Here is a 21,272-nt window from a genome sequence, read left to right on the forward strand (position 1 = left end):
AACTGCTGGGGGCACTGACATACATTAATTTCAACTCCAAAAACAAATAGAAATAGTTTTTTTTTATTATGATTATGAGCTGTTTTGAATTATCTATATAATCTTCTCTTCCTCTCCCTTGACTCCCTTCCCACTCTTCCCTTAACTGGAATGAATAACCAAATGTTGACTATTTTATATTACTTATTTTATATTACTCCCCTTTGCATATTCTATGTTCCAACCCAAGTGGCCTCCTAGCTGCTCCACAAACTCAACATTCTGTCTCCTGTCTTTGTACCTTTGCCAAGACTGTCACCTGTGCCTGGAATGTACCTCCTCCTCCCCTTTACTTCTTAGATTCCCTTGCTTCCCTTGTGACTTAGTCCAAGTGCTACCTACATCCTATGCAAAGCCTGATCTACAGTGTTGCTAATAATATTCCTCAAATTATTTTCATTTACTGTGCTTATATGTCCATGTGTTGTATCCCACCTTAGCCATACCAATAGAATGCAAGCTCCATGAGAGTAAGGTCTTTTCAATTTTTGCTTTTCTATCCCTAGCACCTTGCACAATGCCAGGTGCATTTTTGTCAGTGAGATCTTTGGGGTAGGTAAGTCCAGCTGATGAATTCCCTCTATTAATGCAGAACAGCACATATTCCACATTAAGAGGTGCTCTTAGGAAGTTTTCTGGAACACTGAGAAGATAAGTGATTTCCCCAAAGTCAAACAGCCAGTATATATCAGAGATCTTCCTGATTCTAGTTCTCTATTGACTGTGCCACACTGCCTCATGCCTAGAATGGAATAGGTGCTTAATAGATTTTTGTTGAATTAAATTTAATTGAACTGAACAGAGTTTCTGGCTGCTGGTTATTTCCAAGGTTCAGAACAATGGACAGGTAATCTTCTTTAATTGCTCTATGCAATTCCCCCAAGACTGTCTTACAGCAGGGGCCCCAGAGAACTCTTTCAGACTCTTAAGAGAAGCTATAAACAGGATAGAGGGGTGTTGCTGTTTCCCACATTAACACTCCCCTCCCAGGACCCCAAATTCAAAGTGATTGGTTCAGGAAAAGGCCCTGCTTAACTCTAAGAAATATGTACTTCTCCCTATTCATGGTATTGGACTTCCAAACACTAATTTCTTAATTCCAGAAATTAATTGGGATAATAATGAGGGCACTTCGTATAATTTGAATACAATACTTCATCAGTATGGGTACTTCTTCCTAAAATACAAGTCAAAATGCCTTTTTTATTTTGATTAGAGGCTACTAAGTGATATAGTAAATAGACCATTGCTCCCAGAATCAGGCATACCTGAATTCAAATCAAACCTCAGACATTCATTAGCTAGTTGCATGATCCTGAGCAAGTCACTTAATAGCTACATGCCTCAGTTTCCTCATCTGTGAAATGGGGATAATAATAACACCTACTTCTCAGGGTTGTTATGAGGATAAAAATAAGATAATGTTTGTAAAGCAATTTGCAAACCTTAAAATGCTATATAAATGGTAGGTGTTATTATTTTCTTCATGAATTGCTGTGGCCATGATAAGCTTATATGAATTTAGCTAGGCTGATGCTCAGATGACAGCCACGTACTCTATCCCCGCATTCATCCTCAAAGCCTTTTCAGTTTTGCTGGACCCATCAGAGCTTTTGCTCTAAGTTATTCTTAGATAACTTTCCTGCTAAAATAAGATGTCTGAGGCAGATTTCAGTGGAAACATAATAAAAAGGATACTTCACAAATCCATTATTTCAGTGTGCATTCCCTCCACCCACATAAATTTTATCCCTTCTTTGCCTTAATAGATAATCTTGGTGAGTTTATGTGACTGAAAAATCCATCACCTTTTGGCTACACAATGAATCTCTATGGATTTGTGGAGGTTGGTATACAGAGAATAGGTAGGTCCATGCTCAAAGTCTTCTGCCTTGTTTGGACTGCCTAGAGCTGTCCTAAACAGATTAATTTTCAAGACCCTAAGGTCACCTCCATACTATGTATGCAGTAAGATTTTGATGAGAAGTTATTATTCAAAAGAATAGAATATGCATAATGATTTCATTTCTTTTGAGGCACTTTCTCCTTTGATCTTCACAATGCCTGATACAGGTATCATTTCCCTCATCTAATAGATGAGGAATATCATATAGCAAATCAATGGTAGAAACTTGAACCTGGGTCTCCTGTACTTCTCATCCCTCACCCTACCAGTGGACCCCCCCCCCCGCATCCTCTGCTTCAAGTTCAATGGCAGAATTAGAAGTTATCTAAGGGCATAGTGATTCAGGATGGAGAGAGGAGATGAGAGAAGAGAGGGGTTGTTCTCTGCTTACACCCCACCCCAAGCTCCTCAAAGAAACCTGGTGGTGAGGGTGGATATATACCTGTCAGATGTTGCTCTTGGAGAGGATAGGATTGCTATTAGATGTACTTTAAGGCTTCATGGGAGGAAATTTTGCTAGAGAAAGAGGGTGTGGCACAAAGTCTGAGAGAGCAAACTTGATACCATGCTTGACTGACCACAAGTTCATGGGTAATCAAATCTAAGGCATAAGCCAAAGTCATGAAAAGTTTGAGAGCAGTAGTCCAAAGCCAGAGACCAACAAATCATAAGCCAGGGAAAACAGACTAGAAAGGAAGCAGCTTGGCCTCGGGGCATGATTGTTTGCTGCAGGCCGTGTTGCCACTCACCTCAGCATTCTTTTATGACCATAGCATCCTAGCAATACCCTCTCTGTGTTGCATTATGCCATTGTTGCTACGAGTTTACAAACCTCTCTTGGCCTTGGCCCATTTCAGAAGCAGCAGCTGTGGCAATAGTGGGGAAGGGAGTCTCTTTAATCCCTAGCGGCTGCATCTGGCATCAGGAGAGGGCAGAGAAAGGTGTGACACCAGGTATGTAAACGGTTGAACAAAGGGACAATGGAAACTAATTACTGGAATTAAGGACGACTCTTTTATTCTCTGGAGTATATATGAGCTGAGGTTAGCTAGTTTGCCTCAGGAAGCATAAGACATCTTGCCTGAGGTGCTAAGGAAGAAACTGCCTTATATGCCATTTGCTGTGGGAGATGTTGCAACAGAGGCCTGAGTGCCTGAGGTTAGTTCAGGGTATCAAATTTGGCCAAATCTAAGTATACTGAGCCTTATCTTTATCCTTATGTCTTGGTTTGCTCTCTATTGCTGGTGGAGGGAAAGTGGGAAGGAATATCAGACCTATCCTATCCCAGCCAAGAACTGGAGTTATAAATGCTGGGGATTGAGCTATATCCTGGTCTCTTCAAATCCAAGTAGGGTGGGAAGCTAGAAACCATTGGAAATGGATAAGATTTCAGTATAGGTGAGGGCCTCTCTGCCCAGAGAGGGACTCAAACAGTGCTGAGCCCAGAAAATGTGACAGCAGGGAAGGGATGGAGGAGTGGGGGCCAGGAAAGCCCAGAGGGGAGATAGATTTTCTTGCATCTAAGGGCAGGTGGGTACCACAGAGAATGGAGCTCTGAGCACTGGCCACAATCAGGGAATCTGACGCCCCCAAGGGTAGGAGCTGAGGATCTCAGCTACACATTGAGTCTGCCAAGCTACAATCCAATATCCCTTCATCTCAGAGAAGGCTGAGAAATGAGTTTTTATTCCATCCTGAAGTGAGCTCATCCCTGGTCCTGGACCAACAGATGCCTTCCATGTCACTGTCCCTCCATCTTTCCTCCCCTCCCCTTTCTCACTTCTCCCTCCAACAGCCTGCCCCATATTGCTTTCTGCCCAATCATATTACACTGCTAATGGAAGGTACCTTGGGAGGTCGTCTCCTTTACCCACCTACCTCCAGGCCAGCCTACAATGAAGTCAGTGATACAGAGGGAAGAGGCATGGTTCTAGAGCCAAAGTGCCTGAGTTCAAATCCTATCCCTGCTGCTTAGTATGTGTTATAATTAAGTCTTCCCAGCCATGAAAGGAATCACTGACCTTAGAGTTGAAAGGAACCTAAAGAGATTGTCTGTTCTAGCTCCCTTCCTTCAGGTGGTGTCATAATTATTGTCATCTTCATTTTACAGATGTACAGTGGAGGCCCAGAGATAACAAATGATTTACCCAATGTCACAAAAACTAGTATATATATGTATATGTATATACATAATACACACACACACAAGTATATGCATATATTGTGTGTATGTATGCATAAGTGTGTGTATGTACGTGTGTGTGTGTATAGGTAGGGAGTATAGGGAGCCTAAAATTAATGCCTCTCATTGTAACACTGTTTCTCTTCCCGAAGTGTGGTTTCTCACCTTTTAAAAAGCTAAGAACAGCAATCAGTTTTTAGATCAAGGTCAAGATCTAATTATTATTGTAAAGCTCTTAGTGGGAAAATCACAGTGATAGTAAAATCAAACGAAAGGCCCTTAATGCTGATATAGGAGACCAAGAGAGTTCAGGTCGTCTGCCCACATTTCCCAGCTAACACACTGCAGCCAAGTTCTTAAAAACACAAGAACTCCCAACTTTAATAGTTGACCTTATCTCAACTATTGCACAATTCAAATCCTGTTGAGAGCACATAAGCCAAGAGAAATACTAGGCTCCATGGGGCAATGCCAAACAGGTGGGGTACTACTCCATGACAAAGGGTAAGCAACCCTTTGGGGTTTGCTTTAGGAGAAGGGTTTGGCTGCTTTAGGAGGAGAGAAATGAAGATGAGTGGCAGCTTGAGGTAGGAATGGAGACCATCTTGCTCAATCTTAAAGATCTTTTAAACCCTCCTTCGGAAGACCCTGGTAGAGAGAAATTTGATTGTCTGGGAAATCATTGTCTCTTCTACCTGAGAACTGCAAGTGGTCTGGTCATAGAGTAGAAAGGGTACTGGATTTGATGTCAAAAAAAGCCTGTCTGGGTTCTAGTCCCTGATTTGACATAGTACCTGGGACTATTTCTTACTAAACAATTTTCTCTTAGCCCTCAGATCAGCTGTATGTCCATGAGAGAGCTCAAGGGTTCTCTGGAAGACATACAGACCATTAACAGTCCTAGAAAAGATTTGTTGCAAGAATACTTAGGGTAATTCAAGCACTCAGAAGCTCCCTTAGAGATAGCAGAGAAAGTTCTGGTCAGTCACCCTCTTAGCATAGTTACAGCCCACTGGCATTCCTGTGCTTGGGAGTATGCTGGGTGCCAGAGATCCAGGATGAAATGGAGATCACTAGCAGGCTCCTTGCACTCCAAGGGGCCAGTCCTTCTCTCATAGCAAAGGGTTTTATATTCCTCGGGAGGCTTAGATAGAAAACTGCCAGCTGTGTCCCCATGACCTTACTGGGGGCTTTATTGTTGTCATCTCCCAGGATGGTATTATGCAAGGGACATCGGGGGCAAGTAGGGCCCGGAAGAAACTTGAGACATGAAATCTTCTCTTTGGGTTCCACAGGCACCCAGGAAGAATGGCATATGTGTTCATTGTTGTCCTCCATAGTCACTTAATCCTTCTGAACCTCAGTTTCCTAAACTGTAAAATGGAAATAGTAATTCCTTTCCTCCTTACCTCACAGGTTGTTGTACATATCCAATGAGGTTATATGCATGAAAATGCATTCATAAACCTTAAAAGGTGAAACAAGGGTCAGCCATTATTACCTCTTTCTCGTCCTTTTATTTTTTCTTATTTGTTATTATTATTTCCCAAAGCTTATTCTTCTTCCCTTGCCTTAATCAGGAACAAAGTGAACCTGAGGGGTCCTGTCTGTGCACACACACACACACACACACACACACACACACACACACACACCCCAGCCCTTGCTATCTTATACACTTAAGTTCTCGGTCTTTTTTTGTGCCCTGGACTCCTTAGACAGAAGTCTGGTGAAGCCTATAGACTCCTCAGACTAACGCTTTTTCAATGAGCAAAATAAAATGCAGGATTACAAAAGAAATTAATTATGTTGAAATGAAGATGTATTTTTTCTCATCCGAGTTTAGAGACCCCCTGAAAGGAAAAACCTTTGGATTAGAGGGAGAAAGGACACAATTGCTGCTTAGGGATTGAAATTCACCTTCAGTGATTCCTCTTTGTTAGTGATACTTTTGCTAATTCCTGGGCACCTTGCATCAATCCATAGCATTGTTAATCCCTCTTGACCAGCTGACCTCGTAATCCTAGTCCCTCCAGTCACCAGTCAGAGCCTGTCTTAACCTTTGGCTTATGTTCTCCGTGTGTAAGTTGTGTGCCATGTCACCTGCCAACATGACATTGTGTCTCAGGACTTGATATAGTCTACATGGGTTATGAAACTGAACCAATTTACTGGTCAACGCAGTGGGAAACATATATGGCATCACTATTATGAAACAATCTTTATTAAGAAATTATAAAGCATCCCTTAGCTAGAAACTAAGATAACCAGAAGGTCTGTCAACACAATTCCCAATCTGAAGTCTCTTATGCCAGCTCTGTAAGGAAATACTGCGTGGTGTCCCATCTAATTCTATTCTTCTTCAGCTTAAACCCAATCCACCTAATTCTTCAATCAATGCCATTTGATCAACAATGGCTTTGATTCTATTCCCTAAAGTCTCCTCTGGGACTTTGCCTTTTGATCATTTGAACTCCCTCCCTAATTTTCACTCTTTTCTTACCCATAGCTTCTTTATTACTGATTACAAACAGGCCAAGATCTCCCTCTATGTTTTTTTTTAAAAGCCTTCTCTTGATCCTACCATCAAGATACCAGCCCATATCTTTCCTCCCTTTCACCACCAAACTGCTAGAAGAAATCTGTTTATGCTCATTGTCTCTACTTTTTCACTTCATGTTTAGTTCTCAGTCCCTTCTAATCTGATTTCTGACCTCATCATTTAACTAAAACAGAAAGTTACCAATGATCTCTTAATTGTGAAATCTAATCACATTTTCTCAGTCTTTATCTCTATTAGCATATAAGCTTCTTGTGAGTAGAAACTGTTTCATTCTTTGTGTTTGGAATCCTAGCACTAGAAGAGAGGCTGACACATAGTAGGTAATTTAAAATGCGTATTGATTGATGGACTGGTTGAAATCTCTTCATTTGATACTGTTGACTCTTCTATAGGTACTTATGACTCAGTTCCCTCCTGGATCTTCCTCTACCTGCCTTACTCCTCCTATATCCATTATAAAGATGATGTTATCCTTTGCCCTTCTGTAATATGTGTTTGCCCTCGAACTCTGTCATAGGTGCTGTTCTCTTTCTCTCTATTTTAACTTGGTGATTTTACCAGCTTCCATGGGTTCAATTATGACCTCTAGATAACTCCCAGTTGGATACATCCAGCCTAAGTATCTCTTGAATTCCAATATTAAATCACCAACTCTCTATTAGACATATCCAACTGAATGTCCCATAGGCTCCTGAAACTCAGCTTGTCCAAAATGGAACTCATTCTCTTTTCAAAACAAACAAACCTTTCTCATTTTCCTAACTTTACTATTTCTGTTCAGAGTATTACTATCTTTTGAGTCACTTAGGTCTACCAACTCAATCATCCTCAATACTTTCCTTTCCCTCAACCCTCGCGTATAATTAGTTGCTAAATCTTGTCCATTCAATGTTGGCAACATCCTCACATCTGACCCCTTCTCTCTAGTCAGAGTAACCACATTGGTTTAGGATCTCATTGCCTCTCACCTGGACTCTCAGTAGTCTCATAATTGATGTCCTCACCTCTAATCAATCCCCTCCTCAAACCATCCTCCACACATTGGCCAAATGGATATTCATAAGGCACAAGTGTGACTGTGTAACTTCCCTATCCACAGATAAAATACAAAGCCCTTAGCCTATCATTGATGGCACTCTACATCTGGCTCCAGTCCACATCCCAGGTTTATTTCATCTCAGTCTTTTTCACTTTTTCACTATCCCACTAGCTGTTCCCCAAACTCAACATCCCTTCCCCTGGCTCTGTCTTTGCACAAGCTGCTGCCCAGGCCTGGAATGTTCTCCGCCTTCACATCTACTTCCTAGAATCTCCAGCTCCTTTCAAATATCAGCTCAAGTGATACCTCCTACACACACCCTAACCTGATCCTTTCCCCACCACCACAATCAAATATAAGCTTCCTGAAGGAAGGAACGGTCTTGTTTTTGAATCCCAAATATACTTAGCATGGTTCCTGTCACAGAGGAGGGGCTTAAAAATGCTTCTTGAATGAATGAATATGGTATAGTAAAAAGAGCGCTATCTCTGGAGGTAAAGAACCTTTTTTATGCTTACTACCTATATGATTTGGGCAAGTCACTTAACCTCCCTGGGCCTGTTTCCTCATCTGTGAAGTAGATGTGTTTGATGGCCTAAGATCTCTTCTAGCTCCACATCTATCTTAAAACCTTTGTTTTAATCCAAATGTGGATAATTATTCTTTTAGTTACTTTGGGGAAATCACTTATCCTTTCCTGGCCTCAGTTTCCTCATGTTTAAAATTAGATGACTTTTAAGTCCCTTCCAGCTCAAAATCTTAAATCTATGGTATTACATGCAAGGCATGAACTGTTCAAAATGTAAATTAGCATATGGTACAGGTCCTGCCTTCAAAGAGCTTACCAAACTCAATAATAATAGCTCAAAGAGGCAACTTCAGCTGGTAGATGTAGAGCTGACTTCATAGTCAAAATAAGTCCTACTTCTAACACACACCAGCTGTGTGACCCTGGACAAGTCACTTAATTTCTCAGTGCCTCTAACAACTCTCTAAGACCAGGGGTGGGGAACTTGCGGCCTTGAGGCCATATGTGGCCCTTTAGGTCCTCAAGTGTGGCCCTTTGACTGAATCTAAACTTTGAAGTTTGTATATAGTTTGTATGAGTTGTAAAGGAGGGGAGATCAGCAAGGGTGGAGGGAGCATCCTCATCAGGGAGCTCCCTGTACCAATGAAATTATAGCTCCACGTGCCCCAAATAAGTCACATTTATGATGCTGGATTATAACCTAGAAAGAATTTTCCTTGTTACAAAACAGTGACCTTGGTTAACCCCATTTTAAAGATGAAAGAATTTAAGAGGCTATGCCCCAAGTCATACATCTAGTTGTAGTCAACAAAAGGATCCCAACTTAGGCCTTTGAACTCTAAGACCAGTAATGACCTTTACCCTGTCCTGCAGAACCTGTCTAGTTAGAGAGGTAACACAAATGCATGAATAATTAGTGGAAACCATGAGAAATCAGGCAATGACCAGATTTACTAAGCAGTGAATTTGAAAGGCTACAAGACAGCCACAGAGAATAAATGCTGGGAGTTCAGAGGAAAAAAGCACACTGCAGACAGAAGACAGCCAGCATCTTCTGTCTAATAACTTGCAGTAGCCCAGAAGGGGGTTAGAAATCACCACTGAAGTGGTGGAAAATGAGTCTGGGGAGAGGTGAAATGGTAAGGGGAAGAGGAGTGAGGGAATGTGTTTCTGCAAAAGACAAAGCTTGGGGTGAGGGAAGGGCTATTAGATAACTAGGTGAGGAGCTGACCAGCTTGTCGCCAGTCTCTAGCCCACAGAATGAATGGTAGAGGTATAGTTGGCATCTAAGAGAAGCTGGGGCATACTCAACCTTTAAGGCTGGCATTAGGGAAGACAATCATGCCCTTCTTGAGAAGAAGGGGGGGAGGGGAGGGTTGGAGAAAGCAAAGTATTTTTGGCAGCAGAATTTAGGGAAGGATGCTGCATGGGTCTGTTCCAAGAAGGCTTCTCCTATACTCCCATCTCCACAGCAATCAGAACTAGAAAAAAAAAAACCCTAGATTTGCAACATATATTACAATAAGGAAAAAAGATTTAGTATGAATTTTAAAAATAGAACTAGAGAAGAGGTATAGTATAGTGGAAAAAGTAATAGATTTCCTGGCTCTGGCATCTACTAGTTATTTAAATAAGTGATAAATAATAAACAAGTCTCTTAATCCTTCTGGGCCTCAGTTTCTTCATCTGTTAAACCAAGAAGTTGGTCTAAATGGCCTCTAAATCCTTCCCAGTACTAACCTTATGATCCTGTAATCTAAGGAACTTCCTAAATGCTAAAATCAGCCACATACGATTCTCCAGCCCTTAAAAGATGAGGATAATAGCTAAGCCAATATAACACCTTAAGATTCAGAAAGACACTTTCCTTATAACAACCCTATTATGATGTAGGTAGTGTCTCTGTTCAATAGCCGAGGAAACTGAGGCTCTGAGAGGTTAGGTACCTTACCCAAGGTTGAACAGCCAGTTACAAAGCCAGGATTCAAGCCTAAGTCTCTGGTTTTATATCCAGGGCTCTTTTCAGCATCCAGGCTGCTTCCATATCTAGTTTGGATGGTTTAAGTGGCCTTGCCTGGGAACAGAGCAAGTTGTGTATTACTGAAAATTGGTTGGTCAAGGGCTCAGGTCATTTACTAACTGTCAGAGGAATAGGGAGTAGACCAATGATTTCAGGGGTGTAGAGAACTCTCAGATGAGAAAACCCCCCTCTACCAATGTAGAAAATCACATTTTCTGCAATTTTGAGTCTAGCAGGTTTGTTTAGAGTGCTAAGGTTAAGTGACTTGCCCAGGGCCATCCAGTCATGTGTCAAAGGTGGGACTTGAATCCAGGTCTTCCTGGTTTTAAGGCTGCCTCTCTATCCATTATACAATGGTGACAGTAGGAAGAAAAAAGGGCAAACAGAAAATGTTGCCCCACAATCCTAGATACCATTGCCCTGTGGGAATCTAGCCTTTAGATGAAGGCTGGATTAAGTGAACTTTTAGGGTTCCTTTCCCACTAACAAAATAGCATACATAATTACATCTCCATTCTTCCCAATTCCAACTCCCTCTCTCCCCTCCACCAGGAACAGTGATTTCTTATTCCAAAGGTCTCCTCATACTGCAGACACTAATCCTTCATTTCCCTCCTACAGCTCCTAGGCTCTGGATTGGGCTATCCCAGATTCCCAAGCTGGGAGCTTCAGCCTTGGCAGTCATGTTTTCCCCAGCTTCCTTGGCCCGTCCGTCTGCTGCCTGGTCCCTCAAAGCCCGGAGCAGCTGTCAGATGGCAGAGCAGCGTGTGGGGGGTATGGCCGACCAGCAGCTTGCCACCTCCTCCCTCCCTCCATCAGTCACTGGGCGCTAATCGTCTCCAGGTTTCCACCATTCATCTGCACAGTAATTAAAAGTCGCTTGTCCATATTCCCCTACCTAATCTATTCATTGTGAGTCATCAGTGGATAATTGGACAGGACTTAAGAACCTTGACAGCTCTGATCCAGAGTCTGGTTCCCCCCTCTCAGCTTAATAGCCTCAAAATCAGCCTCTGCGTCATTCTCTTGGGATACATTTCTGCTTCTCTATGGATGTCTCTCTATATCCCTCTGTAGATTTCTGTTTTAATTCTCTATGGTTTTTTTATATCTATATTTTTCTCTGAACTGCTGCCTTTCTCTCTATTTGCCCCCTCACCCCCTGCCCCAAACACCTGTCTCTGCTGTAGGAGAAGAAATCACAAGACCTTAGTTTTAGAGTTCTAAGGGACTTTACCAGCTACTGAGTTCAACATTCTCATTTACAGATGAGGAAAAGGAAGCAGAAAGAGCTTAAGTGATTTGCCTAAGGTTACAGGGTCACAAGTAGTGTCTGAGGAATGATTCGAACCCAGTTCGCCCTCAAATCAAGTTTAGTGTTCTATCCACCATACCATCCTGTAAGCTCCGTTTTCCTTTGGAGAACACTGAGATACTGACAGAGAAAGTGCTCAGATCATATCCTCTCCCTTCAAGTATGTTGTTTTCCTTTTTTGGGGGGGGGGGCAAGTCACAACTGGCAAATATTTATCAACTATGTTTCAGGCATGAGTGGATGTAGATGAAGAGCTGGCTTTGAAGTCAGAAAGACTTGTATTCAGTCCTACTTTCATACACACTGACTCTATGACCCTGGTCAAGTCACTCAAACTCTTTGCACCCCAGACAAATGTCTAAGAAGGTGCTAATTTACATTGGTAGAGGGAGTTTTCTCATCTGGGAGTTTCCTGTATTAATGAAATCACCTAATTCCATATATAAGAAACTATGCTAAGCACTGGAGAGGTTAAGAAAAAAAAATAAAACTGTTCCTGACCTCAAGGAACTGCCATCCTATCAGAAGAGAAAATAAGGAAAACAGTGTGTTATATTAGAAAAAGCACTGACTCGGAAGTCAGAGGCTTACCTCTAAGATCCCTTCCTACTCTGAATCTATGATTCTGTAAGTCAGTTACAATCACTATTGAAACCCTGATATCTATAATCTGTTTTGTTTTTTTTAATTTTTAGGCAATTGGGGTGAAGTGATTTGTCCAGGGTCACACAGCTAGTAAGTGTTAAGTGTTTGGTCTGAAGCCGGATTTTAACTCAGGTCCTCCTGACTTCAGGGCCACTGCACCACCTGGTTGTCCCATGATATCTATAATCTGACAGGACTTTTCCAAAGCCTAGAGAAAATGAAACAGATCCAAGTTACTGATGCAGCCATCCATTTGGGACTCAAAAGTCAGGGTCCCCAGAGGTTAGCTGACTAATACCATTCTCAGGGTTCCAAGAGTAACCCTGACTGTCTAGGTTTCTAGTACTGCTACTCATGAGCCCCCACTATTGTACTTCCCATTGCTGAGAAGATTTAATTAGTGCTGTAGCAGAAGCATTTTATTAAGGTAGTATAATAATACCACTTGGTACAAAAATAATCCCCTTAAAGTCTGGAACATACTCTCCCAAAAATACACCCAAAGTCCATAGGAAGAGTGGGCACACATTGAAAGTATGAAGATAGTGAAATCATGTGTAGAGAACATATGTGGCAAAGGGGTAACTCATAAATACTGGTTCTAAAAGTTGTTTTTTGAGTCTACAATTCAAATTATTTTCTTGGTATAAAGGGTTATGCTCCTTTAATCTGCTTCCTTCCTTAGGCAGCTATTCTTCTGTATCCCTATCTGTCTCTGCTGTGTCTATTTCTCTTTTCCTGGGTGTAGCCTCTCCCTTTGAGGGGTTTCTATTTGCTCTTGGTGTATTCCCCATTGTTCTTTGTTCTCAGATGAAATGGCCATGGGGCTGGGGAAGAGGGGAAAAACTCTCTCCTCCACCCTCCAGAGAGCAATTCCCTTTGAAGGGGCTGAACCTAGAATTCTTCATCTGTAATAAGTCCATCACTTGACGGACCTCTTACCTGAACTGACTAGCCTGGAAGGTGTAGCTTTATTTTCCCAACCAAATGTACTATGATTCCTCTGTGGCATCATCTGCCTTTCATCCAATGGCCAAAAAGTTCTATGATCTTTTTGAATTGATTATGGGATTATCTAGACTTTTCATTGAGATTATAGAAAAAAAAATTCTAAATACCTACTTTACTCTATTGATTGATTGATTCAGTTGAAGTATCTATACCCTCTGTGATTACACTAATGGGGAACCCAAACATTGAAAACTGAACACCCAGAAGCCAGAGTTTGGATAATAACAATAGGGTACAGAAGAAGGATAATGGAGAGAACAGAGGAAAAGTGAGAGATCCTAAGATCGTGGAAGCCCAAACTTCAGTATGAAAAAGGACACAGAGAGCCATGACAAGCTATCAAGGGTTGAAATAGACACATAAATTAAACCTGAGCTCTTCAGACTCCAAATCCAGAGGATGCCACCTATATGCCATCTATAAATGGGGTGATGACTCCTTCCCCTTCTCTGGACCCCTGTAAAGGATGAAAGAGCAATCAGACAAGGAAGGTATTAGATTTCATTCTTCCCAATGATTGAGTTCTCAGACTCTCCCCACAGAGGCCGATTGGCTTCCCTTCCCTACCCAGTGGGGTGCAATTACACCCAATATTATCCCATCCTGCTGTAATAGTCTGTTTTTATTTTTGTTTTCCTCACAGGCACCTTACTTTTCTTTATTAATTAATTTCTTTTATTAGGGAGAAATTATAATTTCAGCAGATAGAGAAGAGAAAAAACAATATTTGAAGAAATGGGGCTTGTTCTCATCATTTCTCTGCAAATTATTTCCCCCAAAAGTTCAGAGTCTAGTACCAAGACTAATGAGTTACTTCACTCCCTTCCTTTCCCCAGTCTCCCTCCCTGTTCTTTATTTAATCCCCCCCCATTTCTTTCACCTCCGTCTAGTTTTTCCCCTTTCTGACTCAATCTTCCCCTGTGCTTTTCTGATGGATTTCCCCACCCCAATCCCAGAAATTTAGTATGGTTCAGCAGAAAGAGACACGGATTGGAGTCAGAGTACCTGAGTTTAATGACTGACTGCCATCTCTGTGACAATCGATTCATCAACAAGCTATTATTCAATGACTTTCGTATGCCAGGCATTGTGCTAGGCATGAAAAAATAGCCCCAATCCTGGAAGAGTTTACATTCTACTAGGGAGACAACAAGTACGCATTTAAGTATATGCAAAATAAATGCACAGTAATGAATTCTAGGGGAGGCTCTAGAAGCTGAGGGTGAGGGGAATGAGGGAAGACAAGAGTAGGATTCAAGCTGAGAAACAAAGGAAATGGGATTCCAAAAGGCAAAGGTGAGGAGAGAGGGCATTCTAGGCATGACAGAAAGCATGCAAAGGGCTAAGAGAGGAAAGGTGAAGCGCCTTCTGTAAAGAAAAGCAAGGAGGACAGTTTGGCTAGACCAAATATAATGAGCATGAAAAGGAAGGTGGCAACCATGTTGTGAAGGGCTTTAAATGCCAGTGTTTGTAACTGATGCTAAAGGCAACAGGGAGTCACTGGAGCCTATTGAGCAGGGGAGTGATGTGGCCAGATCTGTGCTTTAGGCATGTCTCATTGGAGAGGGGCTAGAAGGAGGGAGCCAATTAGGAGACAGTCTAAGGGAGAGAGATGAGAGCCTCGTAGTGGCGTTCGGAGAGAGATGCTAGGGAGGTAAGATAAGACAAGGCTTGGCAAATGAGCCTTTGTGGGAGGTGAGGGAGAATGAGAAGTCAGGGATAACTGTCAAGCTTGTGAATGTGGGTAACTGGAAGGATGGTGCTGCCCTTGTCAGAAATAGGAGAGTTCAGAAGAGGACCAGGAGGGAAGAGAATGAAATCTGGTTTGGACACATTGAACAAGTCAATTCATCTCTGAGGCTCAGCTTCTTCATCTCTAAAATGAAGAGATGGCAAAGGGCTACAAAAATGTGCATACCCTTTGATCCAGCAATAGCACTTCTAGGGCTATATCCCAAGAGATCAAACAAATGGGAAAAGGACCCACATGTACAAAAAACATTCATAGCAGCTCTTTTTGTGGTGGCAAAGAATTGGAAATTGAGAGGATGCCCATCAATGGGGGAATGGCTGAGCAAGCTGTGGTGTGTGAATGTAATGGAATACTATTGTGCTATAAGAAATGATGAACAGGCTGACTTCAGAAAAACCTGGAAAGACTTATGTGGTCTGATGCTGAGTGAAGTGAGCAGAACCAAGAGGTCTTTGTGCACAATAACAGCCATGTTGTACAATGACTAATATTGTTAAACTGAACCCTTCTCAGCATTACAAGGATCTAAGTGTCTTAGATCACTTCCAGAGGCCTCGGGATGGAAAATGCTGTCCACATCCAAAGAAAGAACTATGGAAGTTGAATCATTATCACTTATTTTTACCTTCTGTTGAGTTTGGTTTCATCTTTCTGATGGTTCCTCCTACTGGTTTTAATTTTTACTTACAACTTCACTAATGTGAAAATATGTTTAATGGGTATGTAAATGTAAAGTCTATATCAGATTGTGCACCATCTTGGGGAAGGTGGGGGAGAGGAAGGGGGAGAAAATTTTCAACTCAAAAGCATATGGAAGTGATTGTTGATAAATCAAAATCAAAATAAAATTTAAAAAATAAATAAATAAAAATAAAATAAAATGAAGGGATGGGACTAGATGGCCTTTAAGATCCCTCCCAGCTCTCAGGCTGCAATTAGAGGTAGTCTAGAAGTCAGGAAGTCTTGGGTTCAAATCCTGAATTTGACACTTAACTACCTGTGGGACCCTGGGAACATCACCTAACCTCTCATTGTCTCAGGCAATCAATCAATAAGCATTTTCTAAGTGCCTACTATGTGCCAGACAGTGTGCTGGATGCTAAGGACACAAAGAAAAAGGATGCATCAGTCCCTGACCTCAAGGAACTTATATCTAACAGCTGACATGAAGTATATTCAGAATAGTAAGAGAGTCTCATGACTTACATCAGTGTCATTTCCACCAAACTCCTAGAATGTATCTAAGGCATAGATGAGCTGCTATCTGTGTTGGTGGAGGGAGCTCCCTCACTTGAATTTGAGAGAAAGAGAGAGAGAGAGAGAGAGAGAGAGAGAGAGAGAGAGAGAGAGAGAGAGAGAGAGAGAGAGCTGAGCTGAAGAAGTCACTGATTCTTCTCTTATTCAACTATGGTAACAGATATCTACTGTCTGAATTAGCAGCAATAGCCCTGGGACCTCTCTCAGACAAGCAGTCAGTCAATGAAGCAATCAATAAATAGACATTTATTAAGCACCTACTGTGTGCCAGGCACTGTGCCAAGTGCTGGGGATACAAAAAGAAGCAAAAGGCAATCTCTGTCCTCAAGGATTCAGTAAACGTTTATTAAGCACTCACTATGTGCCAGGCCTTATGCCTTTGGTCAGCCAATGAAGTCCACGCCAAAGAGAACCAAAGTAAACAAGGAGGGCAATTGACAGGGCCCTAGTCCACATCTACCTGGAGGCCACCCACAGCTTTTTCTGCTTGGAGTCAAGACCCTCAGAAAAATGTGTCACTGGTGGGGAATGAAGGAGATAAGATCCTCACCTTGGGGAAACTTCCAGTCTAACTGAAGGGAATGATGGAGACAGTCCCTGCCCTCAAGATGCTCTTAGTCTAAGGGAGAGGGAAGACCTATGCTTGCCCCAGGATGGTCAGGACCCTGCCAGTCCTATCGAGGACACAAGGCCAAGCTCTGAGTTCTCAGAGAGTAGAGCTGTATGGTGTATCCTGAAATAAATCAAAGCCACTAGTTGAGGAATAAACGTCGTTAATTGAGATAACAGGATAGCAAACCTGCCACCTGGTGGATGTCCAGTGCATTTCCCAACCAAAGAGACCCTTGAAAAAAATTGTATAGTTTTAGGAGGAGAGGGGGAGGAGACAGGTGAGGTAGTAAGGCCCTGGTTATGGGACCCTATCAGCCCTTGGCAATCTGGGCAAGGAAAGCCACTTCATTCTGCCTATTTTGCCCTTCATGCCACGGATCCTGATGGAAGGGGTCAAGGACATCAAGAGCTGAGAACCAGCCCAAGATAGGTTCCTTTACAAGGTAAAATCCCAGGGGAGGGGGTGGGGGCTTAATGTATGGTTCACTTCAACCTAATTGAGAGTAAATATCTTACAAGTAGGAATACAAGGACATAACTGAAATTCTGACATAACTAGGATCATTTAAAGGAGTGGCAGTCCATATTACATTTGGTATTAACAATTTTTCTGTCAGGTGTATACATGCATGGGTGGCTCTATAAATATGCTTGTGCGTACGAAGTATTGGGGGAGTGGGGTATTGTGCGGTACGTGAGCCTGTGGAGAGCTGTGTTTTGTGTGTTTGCAAATCAATGGGGAATATATCAAGGGAGCCATGTGGTCTGAGTTTGGGTACAGCTGTGATAGGTGCATTTGTGCGTGGGATGTATGACATGGAGGTGTGCTGAACCAGCTCAAATCCATTCTCCAGAGTTGACTGTTAAATTTTCAGTGTGAGCATTTACACCTGAGAAATTGGTCAATGTTGTGTATCAGAGTCTGCTTTATTGGTTTGTTGAATTCTAGACTTAAGAAAGTGATGGAGAAAATATTAATAATGCAGATTAAATGGAAGTGTGTCAAGCCATATATTTTCTATTTTCCAGAGAGCTGGTTGTTAAATATTTATCAGCACTCTCCTGAATGTATCCTATTCTTGTGTGAAATTGTGCATTGTGGGTATAGCTGAGTGGTATGTGGCCTCTCCGTGGCTGGAACACTCTCCTTCCTCACCTCCATCACATAGCATCACTCTTAACTTAAGACCCAGCTCCAGCCTTACTTTCTGGAGGAAGTTTTTCCTTGTCCCTCCAATATCTAGTACCCTCCCTCCCTTAATTATCTTGTATTTAACTAAGCATTTGTATTTACTCACTTTATTTTTAGGAGTATATATTTATATATGTACTTATTCCCCCTCTCCCCCATTAGTATGCAAGCTCCATTCAAGTAGGGATTTTTTCATTCATTGTATCTCAGTATATGGTACACAGTAGTAGCTTAATAAATGCTTGTTGATTGAAATATGGGGAGGAGCTGTATGGTGTGAGCTTGTGGGCATTGTACAGCCATGAGACATACATTGGGACATATATGTATGGCCTCTATATGTTCATGTGTGTGGTTTGGGGTTTTGTGCGCAGTATGTGTTTGTGTGAGCACCCAAGGGTGCTCTTGCCTAGGCTATCTGTCTAGGACACTGTTCCTCACACTCATGTAGTAAGAGATGTTCTGGGAGTAACTTTTCATATTTAATTTTGGAGCCTCCTTTCCTCAGATAACTTCCTTTTCTCTAGCTCCTCAGGAGGACCCTCTCCCCCTCCCCCTCCTATCTCCCTCTAAGGATATTGCCTTTTTTGTAGCAAGGAGGGAGGTCCAGGGCCTCCTCCCTGTACCACCTCCTTACCTCTGTGCTCAGGGCACAAGACTTAGGGGTGGGGGGTAGGCAGCAGCTAGGTTGCATAGTGGTTAGAGCACAGGCCCTAGAGTCAGGAGGACCTGAGTTCAAATCCAGCCTCAGACACATAACACTCACTAGCTGCGTGACTTTGACCAAGTCACTTACCCCAATTGCCTCACCAAAAAAAAAAAAAAGACTAGAGTAGGAATGGAGGATATAGGACTTAGGACTCTCCATTCCAGACACAGAAATGGATAAGGTTATACTCAAGGGTTTTACCTGGCTCCTAGGCTGGGCTATCTCAGGAAGATGCAAGGCCTGGGGCAACTGGCTCCTTGTACCATCCTCCCAGGCCCCTCAACCAGTGTATTTAGGTGAAAATGAACACCCTGAAGCAACCTGGAAGAGATTGAGTACTAAAAGAGAAACCTATATTTTTGTAGGGGAAGTGTGGGTAGGAGGTAAAAAGGTGAGAAAGGAGGAGAGGGTGCCCCCTCCTCCTTACCTTCCTTGGTGTTGGTGGAGAATTTGCATAACTATGATTCTAGAGTCAACCCTCAGGTGTAGGTTAGCTCTGGCAGGTGGTACAACCCTATTCTTTCCTCCCTTCTCCTCTCTCTGAATCATACATTTATAGCTCACACTTATGATTAAGGCTTTAACAATGCTTAAAACCAGCAACAATTCCTCTAGGTGGGCAGAATAGTATCATTATCATCATCATCACCATCATCATCATCATCATCATCAAAATCATCATCCCCATTCTCCCATGACAGCCAGTGTGGGATAGTGGTTTAGGGACTGACCTTTGAGCCTAGAGATCCTGGCTTCAAGTCCCACCCCTAATATACACTGGCTGTGTAGCTCCAGGTAAGACATTTAACCTCTCAGTGCTGGAGGGGTCAAACTCAACTAGAAATTGGGGACACTAAATAGTACATAAAGATCCCTGCAGCTATAAATTGACTTAGAAAACCCCATATTAACATTAACTATGTTCTATTATATTTTTATTTATTTTGTTAAATATTTCCCAGGTACATTTTAATCTGGTTCAAGCTGGAAGTATTGGACAGAGTAGCTAGTGTGTTAGACAAACTCTACCTTAGGCAACCCTCCAAGACTATAATTGCAGAGCAGGTGCTGACTTATTTAGTAGAGGGAGTTCCCTCTAACAATGAAATCACAGGTGCAGTCCCTTTTTCCATATTACAGATAAGGAAACTGAGGTGTCTAGTGGTTAGATGATTTACCCTGAGTCACATAGCTAGTAAGTGTCTGAGGGATAATTGAACTCAAGTCTTCCTGACTCAAACCTACAACTCTAAGCACTGGGCCACCTAACACCATCAAGGTAGTAGACATCTAAAACTGGATTCAAACCCAAGGCTTTTTGACTCCCAGCCTAGCAATCTACACACTACTACATCATAGTGTCTCCCAAGGTCGAGGATAAAGTGGCTTCTGAGGTCCCTTCCAACACTGATATTCCATGCATGGTCCAAGGAGTAAATTACAGTCTTAGAACCTGAATTCAGGTCTTTGGACTCCAAGCACTGTTCATTATATTACACCATTTTGTATCCAACAAGGGGACTTCTTCAAGGTCAGGGTCCAGGATGATCACATTCAATTCATATTAGGGATTGGCTTTGCCCTCTGGCCAAAGAGAGAGATGTTTGGAGACAAGGTGGCCAATTCTCCAAAGCCCTCAACCCTAAACTAGAGGTGATTAGAGACAGACTAAGGCTGAGAGATTGAGTGAGTAAGGAATGGTTCATGGAAAGAACTTTCAACTTGGCTGTTTAAACTTTAGTCACAGAAGCTGCCATTTAAACCCTGGCACTGCCACCCAAAGACTTATGTCACCCTGAGCAAGTCACTTAGTGTTTGGGCCTCAGTTCCCTCATATTTAAAAGTAGGTTGAACTAGAAGAAGTTTCCTTCTGATGTGGCTTGGGTTGCTGGGTACCCTGAAATATCAGGGTACAAGGAGGCGTCTGACTGGGATGAATTCATGCATTCAAACCAACTTCCAGTCAAAAGTGGCAAAGTTTGTTGTAACACCAATAGAAGGGGGCAGGGTTCCTAGTGAACCTGCAACTTAATGGGGTGAGACTGATGCTTATATGCAAAAGGACAGTGAAAGGGAATTGAATGGGATTAAAGAGTGGTAAATAGTCTGGGATGTGCCAGGTGCCACAGGGAAAGGACTATCTAGTAGGCTAATTAGATGATCTAGGTGAGATTAAGGAGTCCAAGTAGTCTAGGGTGTAGCCAAGTGCAAGGAATGTCAAGTAAACTCATTAGGTGACCTACTAGTCTGGGGTGGGCCAGAGCTGCTGGAATGTATGGGCAAATTCAGGAATTGGGTTGCTTCTACAGACATGGTCTTTTCCTTTTAGGGGTTCAGGTCCCATCATTCCATCACCTCTAGCATGAGACCTATGATGAAAAGAAACTACCCCTCACCATAGTGCCTGAAATTCTGCCATTAGCTATTCTGTCTTTCCTTTGGTGCTCAGAGGGTTTTCATGATTCCAGAGTTCTCTGTTGAAATACAGATATCCTGAGGA

This window comes from Phascolarctos cinereus, unplaced genomic scaffold (assembly GCF_003287225.1).
Source record: "Phascolarctos cinereus isolate Bilbo 61053 unplaced genomic scaffold, phaCin_HiC Scaffold_5;HRSCAF=322, whole genome shotgun sequence".
Taxonomy (NCBI): domain Eukaryota; kingdom Metazoa; phylum Chordata; class Mammalia; order Diprotodontia; family Phascolarctidae; genus Phascolarctos; species Phascolarctos cinereus.